Raw genomic sequence first — 11,417 nt, 5'->3', positions numbered from 1 at the left:
CTTTCCGATGAGATCTACGAGGACCTGAAAACAGTGTCTAGCAAGTTCAACTCGAGGAATTGGGGTGAATATATATATATGAATATATATATATATATATATATATATATATATATATATGATAATTCGATAAGAAATAATTTCACACTGAATGAGAATCCGACAAGAAATAATGGTCTCAAACTGTCAGGAAATAGATTTAATATGGAAGTGGGTAGAAACAACTTCGCCAACCGTATAGTTAATGAATGAAATAAACTTCCTGCAGAGGCAGTGCAATGTACTGTATTTCAGTTCTAAGTTTTAAGAGTCGTTTAGATAAACACCAAAGCAAGATGGTGTAATGCCTGATATTTATTTTATATCATTTGTTTAATATTATTTACTTGATTTTCATTTATTATTATTTTTCTGTCAATTTATTATTATTTACTATTTTCCTGTTTTTTTACTATTCAACTATACCTATGCATTTATTTTGTTTATTATTATTTATGCTGTTATAATTTTTATTTATCATTATTACAATTTTTTCGCATCCGACCTAGTTATGGACCAAAAGGTCTCCTGTCGGCATGCTCCTCCTTTGTAATCCTTTGTGTGTGTGTGTGTGTGTGTGTGTGTGTGTGTGTGTGTGTGTGTGTGTGTGTGTGTGTGTGTGTGTGTGTGTGTGTGTGTGTGTGTGTACATATTAGGGGCATTCTCTGTGAGATCGACTAAAAAAAATCAAATTAACACTCTCATCGCTCCTATTTTGCTGAAATTCTGTTTATAACCAGTTTTAGGGCCCTAAACACATTTCTGAACTTTTAAGGTCAATCCGAACAACAGTTGAGGAGATATGAATTCAGATATTTTGAGGTTACGTGAATCAGAGGTCACTAATATTTGGCTACTAATAACTAGGGTGATAAAAGTCAGTTATTATATACATGTAAATGCACATATATTTAGAATCAGAAAAAGACAAAGAATCCAAATATTAAATTTTTAGAACTCTAGATTGAAAAATCCCACTTAAGCAGATATCTGAGGTCAATATTTGACCCCTGGGGTATAAAAATATATATATATATATATATATATATATATATATATATAGATGAGAAAAACAAAGGCATAAGCTTTGGCTATCTGAATTAGTAAAAAAGTTTGTTTATGCTAGTATTTTTCATATAATTAGCATAGAAATGAGCGCCATATCTATACACTGTCCGTCAACTGTACATATTTTTCACTTATGTGTTAATTATATGAAAAATACTTGCATAAACAAACGTTTTTACTGATTCTAATAGCCAAAGCCTATGCCTTCATTTTTGTCATCTATTTTTTTTATTTATCTTTTTTATACCCCAGTGGTCAAATATTGACCTAAATTTTTTGCTGAAGTGGTATTTTTCAACCTAGAGTTCTAAAAATCTGATATTTGGATATTTTTTTCTGATTCTAAATATATATGCAATTATATAATAACTATGACTTTTATCACACTAGTAATTGGTCGCCAAATGTTAGTGACCCCTGACTCACGTAACCTCTAAATACCTGAAGTCATATCTCCTGAACGGTTGTTCGGATCGACTTTAAAATTTCAAAAATGTATTTGGAGCCCTAAAACTACCAATAAATCAAAATTCAGCAAAATCAGAGAGATGAGGGTGTTAGGCACGTATGTATATATATATATATATATATATATATATATATATATATATATATATATATATGCTGGGACATTGTGACAAGTTGATGAAGGTGGAAAAAGAAGTCACGGGTCTAGTTCCGAGTTTTTGAGCGAAACCGGTGAGGAGTAAACTAAAAAAAACTCGGAGCTAGACCCGTGACTTCTTTTTCCACCTTCATCATATATTATATATATATATAAATATATATATATATATACACACCTACACCTTAACCTTCCTCAAGGGAAATAGTAATGTCTTGTAATGTCGATAACGTTTTCAAGAGTTGAGTCGATCTGTGTCGTCGCAAGTACTTGACGCTGAACACCACACCAGCAAGCCCCGTGCGTGCGTGCGTGTGCGTGTGTGTGTGTGTGTGTGTGTGTGTGTGTGTGTGTGTGTGTGTGTGTGTGTGTGTGTGTGTGTGTGAGATTATGTCAGATTTTTTCTCTGTGTATTCGTGTGCTTAAACCTGAATGTCTGTCTATTATTAACCGTTTTGTTCATTAAATGACCTGGGACACCGACGTAGCCACTCAACTTCCACATTTTTTCATTCTCGACAATTTTTTTCGGTTCCATTTTTCCTCGATCCATTTCCCCTTTTTTCATAAGAACCTTTCGACCAATATCTTCGAAAATGCTCTTTCGACAATCCGTGTCCCATTCCTTTGAAGTCTCTGGAGAAAGAACGAAAGAAAAAAAAAAAGAATAATAAACGAAGTCAGGAGGAAAAGAGGAAAGAGAAAAAATCAATCATCACCGCGACCTTCCATGTTCCGCTGGCCCAGCCACTTTATCTTCTCAGAGTCGTTGTACTCGAAAAGAAATCCTCGTTTCATTTTCCTTCGTCCCGTTGTCCATGACGCCCCCTTGAGGAACAACTCTGCCACAGCAATTGGTCATACATATCTGATTAATAAACATTTTCCTATCTAGCCCCTCTACCCATCTAATAACTCGATATACATCAGGGATTCTCATCAGATGATAATTTCCTCTTTTTTCAAGGTACAACAAACTCGACGATAAAAAAAAGATACAAGTATTCCACCATAAAGGGATATTTAATTCATTAAACGAAAATAATGGTTCATTTTCTGTTAAGGACCAACATCGAGTTTTCCGGCTCTCGAGAATCGATTTCGACTATAACGATTGAGGACCTTGAATCAGGGCCAGGCTGCGATGTGCAAACGTGTCCACGATCTGCCTCAGGGGGAGCAACGTTACCCTCAAAGCAAATTCAAGGAACTGTGACCATCCAACCGAATCACGACTGCGCTTAAAGAGAGAAAAGATGTTCCCCCCACAAGCATTTTTGAACACTCAATTTGAACATGAACTCAAGAACAAAGGCCATTATCTTTATAACTCTAATAAACGAAATGACACACCGACGGTAGGATCTGAAACATGAAAGAGGAATGTGCCACAAATTGGAATGCATAACTGTACATCCTTGAACATAACAGACAATACAAAGAAGTTTCTGTGTTTTTGTTATTAGCAAATACATCTCGTGTTAACAAAGGTTAGAAGACATACATAAACCACAAAATTAATTACAATAACTATTTACTTTAAGGTAAGAATACTATATCGCATTGTACCATACATATATTTTTCTGGGGGAATTCTCATACTTACAAACAAACGACCATTTACTCAAATGTATGCATACACACGTAGCTAAGACATACATGTGCACAGAAACGGTGGTTTATGCACACACACGTTCATCTTTGTCTAATCATGTCCTGAGAGACCTAACTGTTTGGGAGACGGAAGTATTTCAGACTGACCTTCTGCTTCAACGAAGACTCACCGCGAAGTCTCGTTCCTGCGGCCACCACCACCTCTCCTCTACCACCTCCTCCTTCTCCTCCTCCTCCTTCACCTTCTCCTCCTCCTTTTACTCCTTTTCTTCCTCTTCCTCATTCTTTTTCTTCATTCCCTTCCACATTTTCTTCTTTTCATTCTCTTGCTCCCTTTGCTCCTACTCCTCATTTTCATCGTTTCTCTCACACTCCTCATTCTCTTCCTTTTCACTCTCCTTCTTTCCCAGTCTCTTGCCCCTCCTCACTCTCCTACTCCCCTTTTTATCCTTTTCCATTTCACTATCCTACTCCAACTCCTTATCCTCTGCCTTTTCGTTGCCGTCCTCCTCCTTTTAATCCTCCTTCATGTCCATCTCTTCTCCCTCCTCTTCTTCTTCCTCCTACTCCTCTGGGACCACCTCTTCTCCCCACGTTGCTTCTTTCTTCTTAAGGAGTCCGGGGACAGACCTCGAACGCGAGACCGTATCAATTCCTACGGAGACGCTCCGCACAGAGCGCTTCGTGGCAACGCAAGGCGATTTTATTTGGCCGAGGGTCACATTCGGGCCATCGGAGTCTCGATCGTTTAAATTACGATCCATACAAGGGTCCGCGTCCTGGCTCTGTTTTTTTTCTTTCTTTCTTTTTAAGGGGGGGGTTATAGCTGGACAACCTCCTTTCTTTAGTTGTTTTGACAGTTGATTTTCTTGTTTCTGTTATAATGTTGCCTTTATCCATTTCATTTTGTGTTTCTTCATTCTTATAACTATCCATTGCCTATTTATCTATTCATTCAATTACAACTACGAAGGCATGCCCCTGTTCAAAATGACGAATACAAAAGTAATATAGATATACACATACAGATGAATAAACGAATAAATGAATCTTTCTATTTTTATTTAATTTCGAAGAGAACTCTCCTGGACGCTCTTTCCCCCGAAGACAACCTGCCCTCCCCTCTGCTACACCCCTCCCCCCCCACCTTCCAACCTGACCCTTTACTGGTTGTCATGCCTCTTGTTTACATTTTACTTTTCTTTTTGTCTCGTCGTCCTTTCTCTACCCTTGCCTTCCCACTTTCTTTTCTTATTACTGTTATTTCCCATATCTTCCACCTTTTTTGTGTCCTTTTTTTTCCTGCATGTTTAATTTCTTTTTTTTTTACTTCTGTTGTCTACCCCATCTTCCTCCTTTATGCCATCCTTTTTATTATTGTATAATTCTCCATTTTCTCCACTTCTGGTTCCTGTTGGTGTCTTTACTTAACCCAGTAGTTTTCAACCTGGGAGCCACGACATTCAAGGAAACCATGATAAGAATTTAGGGGCGGGGGTGGGGGCATCGTCTGCTCTTACAAATTATACATTTCTATATAATGTGAGTAATCTGAATATATATGTATATGTATATATACATATATATTCAGATATATTCACACACACACACACACACACACAATATATATATATATACATATATATATACATATATATATACATATATATACACATATATATACACATATATATACATACATATATACATATATATACATATATATATATACACATATATATATATACACACATATACATATATACACATATATACATATATATATATATATATATACAAATATATACACAGATATACATATATATAAATATACACATATATATACATATATATACATACATATATATACATACATACATACATATATACATACATACATATATATATACATATATACATACATATATATATACATATATACATACATATATACATATATACATACATATATATATACATACATATATACATACATATATATATATACATACATATATATACACATATGTACATACATATATACATACATAAATACATAATTACATACATTTATATACATATACATATATATAATATATATATATATATATATATATATATATATATATATATAAAATCCATTATTCTATCCTGGCAGATAATTATGATTATCAATTATGTAATAAAGCGAAGGGCTTTTCTTCATCAACATTTATATCGTTAGTATTGTTATTATTATTATCCTTATTCTTTTCATTTATTTACTTATTTATCTATTCATCTTTATTTTTATTTCTATTATTTATCTATTTGTTTACTTATTCATTTTCTATTATCATTATTTTCTTTTTTAGCGGAGTTTTGGGAGAAAAATGAAGGGGAGCCACACGAACGTTGTGAATTCATGCAAAGTGGGGAATGGAGTGGAAAAACGTTGAGAACCAATGAGCTAACCCATTGTTATTCTCCTTTCCCATTCGCCCCCCCCCCTCTCCTGGTGCACGGCTTCCCCTATGTCCCTCCCCTCACTTTCAGTCAAATTCTTTTGGGTTTCGTTTTATTTTTGCTGTTTTTTTCTGAGCCTCGCATGGCTTGTTTGGTTCATTTTTTTATCTGTTGTATCCTGATCCCTTTCTTTTGTTTGTCTTTTCTTTCGTTTCCTTTCTTGATTTGTTTTTTATTCTTTGTACTCTTTGTTTTTCTGTCGACTCCAGGCCAAAGAATTTCCCGACACTAAAAGTAACTCTAAGATTAGGTCATCTATGAGCCCCACAGCTACTCACGTCCTTTTGACCTACTCTGTACCGAACTCTTCCATCATTCCTCCCCTTTTCCACCCTTTCCACTCCTCCCTCCTACTCCTGATTCGCTCACTCTTCCAACATTCCTCCCCTTTTCCACCCTTTCCACTCCTCCCTCCTACTCCTGATTCGCTCACTCTTCCAACATTCCCCTTTCCCGTCCACGAAATCCTTCTTGTTCCCTCTCTCTCTCTCTTTTCTCAACATCACAGATGGTCCGTAACAGTTCTCTCGTTCTCTTCTTCCTTTTCCTCTCTTCCCTCTTCCGTATTTTCTTCTCGCGCTACCTTTGTCCCCCACACCAAGCTGCTGCCGCTCCAGGGGTGGCCTAGTTGCGGCGAGAATACAACAAAGGTAACGCACCAGTGGTGGACCGAGACCAGACCGAACTTTGTGGCGAGTCCGTTCCATGGGTCACTCTACCCGGTGGATATGTATACAATTCTATGAATACCATGTGGCTGGTGGGGGGAGGGGGGAAGGGGGCGTTCCCCTGAAGAACGGGATCTGTGACATATGCCACACAGCCACAACGGCCAATCCTCTACTGCAACGTACCCAAGGAACAAAATAGTAATAATAACAGAAGAAAATTTAATAAAAACAAGTCAATTAGTTAACTGAAAATAGATTATACAAAACAACATATAATCGTACAACTATATAAAATAAAATAGAATTGTTGGCTCGCCGAGAGCAGTTGCGTGGGCTGCATTACCAGCACTAACAAGAACTAATGCACTGCCGCCTCCCCCGACAAAACACATGAAGAGTGATGGCGCCTACGAGCACCCCCCCTCGCCCCCTACCCCCCGGGGGGCACTTTTCCTTTTATTCTCGCTGCAGTCGGGCTACTTCATTCAACTCCGCGCAACCTCACCTCCAGTGCTGTCGCCGGACTATTTTATTTATGTCCGTGGCACCTCCTCGACCTTCGTTAGCGAAGGGGACAAGAAAGAAACAGGACGAGAGGCTCTTAGTGAGATTGAAAGAAGACCCTCTTTCTGACCCTTCCTCTCTTGTTCGTCTCGAAACAACCCAGCGATCTCTCCGTCTGTCTGTCTGTCTGTCCCTTAACTCGTCTACTACCTTCTGGATGATCTACCTACCTACCAACTTAGTGCGCTTGTGGCGTGATCGGAAGCGTGCTATTCTCGTATTCGTTTACTGTAGTTGTGGACCAGAATACCGCACTCCCCCTCCGATTCCCAGTAGTGACCTTGTTACCTGTCCCAACAGTCCCCATAGCGCATAAGAGGGGTGACGGCTTCGGCCACGGCTACTCAGCACCCCCTGGCGTATTACGCTCCTTACCATCACCTGCCAACTTACCTATGCGCACACAAAGACGCATGAGGGCATGCAAACGCACGCACACACACACACACAAACACACACAAACACACTTACACACACGCATATATATATACATATATATATATACATATTATATATATATATACATATTATATATATATATACATATATATATATATATATATATACATATTATATACATATACATATATATATACATATATACATACATATATATATACAAACACGCGAATAAGCATACACACACAAGCATACACGCACACACACAAGCATACACGCACACACACAAGCATACACGCACACACACAAGCATACACGCACACACACAAGCATACACGCACACACACAAGCATACACGCACACACACAAGCATACGCGCGCACACGCAAAAAAAAAAAAAAAAAACAATCCCTCACAACCAACCAACCCACACACGCGCGCTTAAGCGCAACAGCCGAGTTCCTCTGAAGAAGTCGCGGCACCGAGAGTGGAGCGGAGGCGGCACACGTCCTTTCCGCGAAGGTGTGTGTGTGAGTGTACTCGTGATCATCGCTTAGCTCAAGAGCTTTTAAGAGCACTCACCAACTTCCACCGAACTCCATTTCAAAGACTCTTCACGAAGTCTTCTTCTTGTTCGCCTTTTTGGCTTTGTTCTTTTTTTTCTAGTCTCTTCGGAAAACTCACAGCGTGTCTGTTTTTAGCCTAATGTAAATCCAGCTACGAAAAATAAACTTCAGAGCTTTTAAGTAGTTTTACACATTACCTGTGAATCTGCGCCATTAAAAAATAACATTTACAATTATTTTTGAGCAATGGACATGGTTACTACGAGTCTTTGTATAAAAAAACTGTTTTTTTCTAATTGTTCTTGAAAATTAATATTCCCCCGAAACTTTGAAATCTAGAAAATTATGAAGTGCTTATAGTATTCGGAGTTTTCTAGATTCCAGAACGGTTCGCCCCGAATATTGGAATTTCCTAACTTTCGATATTACAATACAAAGCATTATTTTCACGAGTATTCCGAAGATATTAGTAACACACCTGTCAGTTGTTACGTTTTTATTATTGAAGCATTTCTGTACCGTCGCATCAAGTTACTGTGTATATTTTCTGACAATTGTTTCTAATACGTTTTATATAATCTCCAAAATAATATCTATCTATCTATTTATAGAGCAAGGGCCTCTTCCACCTTACAAGGGAGATATCCACCCAAGGCAAGCATCCACCTCCACTCATTCCACTCACATTTGTTTCCCCTTCCCATTTCAGCTCCTCGTGGATATGGGGTCATTCCTCTCTCCAGCCCATTGCCCGGGTCAGAAGCAATGCAGCAAGACACAGCACCCCAAGTAAGTGTCATGGTTACCGAGCACTTTTATCGAGACCATTACTAAAATGACTACAGCAAGAACAACAAAAAACACAATGACGGTAATAACAATTAAATTAGGAAAGCTGTAACTCGCAACCAGTGCCATAAACGACACATGAACCGGAACCAAAACAGGAGCAAGCAGGTGTGTCAACATAATTATATATTATATATATATATACATATATATATATATATATATATATATACAAATATATACATATATATGCAAAGTAGACAACTTGGAAAAAGAAACTAACGAAGCAGAGCGCTTTCGTATATTACATCTTCAGTGCAACAAGTACTTGTTGCACTGAAGATGTAATATACGAAAGCGCTCTGCTTCGTTAGTTTCTTTTTCCAAGTGGTCTACTTTGCATAAGTGAACACACGTACCCGTGTTCTTATTAGCATACATATATATATATATATATATATATATATATATATATATATATATACATGAAAACAGAAAAACGCACGAAGAGTAACGCGTGGACCTACAGTATATCTGAAAAAAGGGGGGGGGGAGCAACATCCCAACTGGTACAGATGCCCTAGCCTAATGTTCTTTCACACACGGGCGACACAAATGTAGATATAATACTACTTTATCATTCCCAGTAGCTCAATGGCAAAAAATAACATCAAAAGCCGAAGTACACATAAAAAGTTAGTACTAGGACAACTCAAAAAGCAACATAACTATTATGATGGTAGAACGATAACACCTAAAGCACTCGCCAACGTGATAGTAGCCCCAAAAGCAGCAACAACCACACCAAGAGCACAAAGAGCACGAAGCAGCGCTGACAAGCACACAACGCCAACAAAGAGCTCGGCCCTCGTGACTACACCCTCGGCACTTTTTGTTACGTTGTCGCTGCTGCTGTTGTTGTTGCTGCTGCTGCCTTGACCAGGTCGCTGTTGTTACGTTGTCCCACTACCTCTCGCTCTCTCTCTCTCTCTGTTTCTCTCTCTCTCCTTGTTGCCCGAGGCCTTCCGTACTAGGTGGTTCTTCTCCGTTTATTATGGCGATCTTCAGGTGATTTTATTCATCTCCGTGCCCACCCATCCCCACCAGTCAAGGGGCTGTAGCCTCTATTTCGGTGAACCCCTTCCGTTCCGTGTGAAGGCGCCTTCTCTTTTGCTTTGCCGGACGCCGGGGCATTTCATTCATTTCCGTGGAACCCTCCTTTGGGTAAAGATGGGGTTAATGGAGATGGGGGTGGTGTTGTTAGTGGCAGTGTTGTTGTTATTGTTGTTGGTGGTGGTGGTGGTAGTGGTGGTAGTGGTGGTGATGGTAATGATCTTGGTGGTGGTAGTGGCAGTGATGGTAATGATGGTGGTGGTACTGGTGATGGTAATGATGATAGCGGTGGTGGTGGTAGTGATGTTAGTGATGGTAATGATGGTGGTGGTAGTGTTGGTGCTAATGGTAATGATGATGGTGGTAATGGTAATGATGATGGTGGTAATGGTGTTGGTGGTGATGGTAATGATGGTGGTGGTAATGGTGTTGGTGGTGATGGTAATGATGGTGGTGGTAATGGTGATGGTGGTAATGGTAATGATGGTGGTGGTAATGGTGTTGGTGGTGGTAATGGTGATGGTGACGGCGACAGTGTTGTTGGTTGTTATAAAATCTGGTTTACCAGCGCTTCTATCCTTGTGGTGGTGGTGGTGGTAATGATGATGACAGCGACAATGGTGTTGACTGTTACAGACTCTTCTTTATCAGCGATGGTGATAGTGGTGGTAGTGGTGACAGCAGTGACAGTGGTGGTGGCCGAAGGTGTTAGAAGTGTTCGCACTGTCAGGAATGTGTTGATAAAGTGTTGTCACGCCAAATATAGGAGTTGCGACAAGAGGAGGGTGACCGCCACATCGTAACGACCTTGAAGGCTCGTCTTTATTGCCCCTCCCACTACTCGTGTTTGTTCTCTTCGTCATCCTCGTGTTTACCCAGATACAAGATCCTCTTGTCCCTCGCCACCTGGTTGACCTCATAGCCAATAAAAACACATTAAGAGTTACCTAAATAATGTGGAGAATATTTTCTTTGGGAATGTGTGAACTGGAGATAAGGCACTTTCTTATTTCTAAAAATCTAAGAAACTTCGCTTCATGATATTTGAATTCACGTTCGCATGACCTCGATTTGAGTTATTCTCGGTGCGAAGCAGTGACGTGCAGGAAATCAAGCAACTCAAAATAAATGTTCCAAAGAGTTTCGGAATTTGGTTCGAGTTTTGCTGTTGTTTTCTTCTTCTTCTTTCTTCGTTTAATATTTTTGTCTTACTGCACTGCTTCTGAGCCGAGCAGTGGGCGGGGCTAAGGATGACCCGTCATTCACAAGACGATAAGATAGAAAAGACAACAAATGGATTTGAGGATGACTGTAGGGTTGGGACGTCGCCTGAAATAGGAAAAAAAAGGCTTTTTGATAAATGTATTTATCTATTCATTTATTCATCTATTTATCTTTTATCTATTAGTTTATCTATTACTCTATTCATCTATTTCTATTCTATCCTTTTACTTATTTTACATT

The sequence above is a fragment of the Oratosquilla oratoria genome, chromosome 34 (genome assembly GCF_046742065.1).
Source record: "Oratosquilla oratoria isolate Oo_2021 chromosome 34, ASM4674206v1, whole genome shotgun sequence".
Taxonomy (NCBI): domain Eukaryota; kingdom Metazoa; phylum Arthropoda; class Malacostraca; order Stomatopoda; family Squillidae; genus Oratosquilla; species Oratosquilla oratoria.
Note: the sequence above shows the minus strand (reverse complement) of the source record.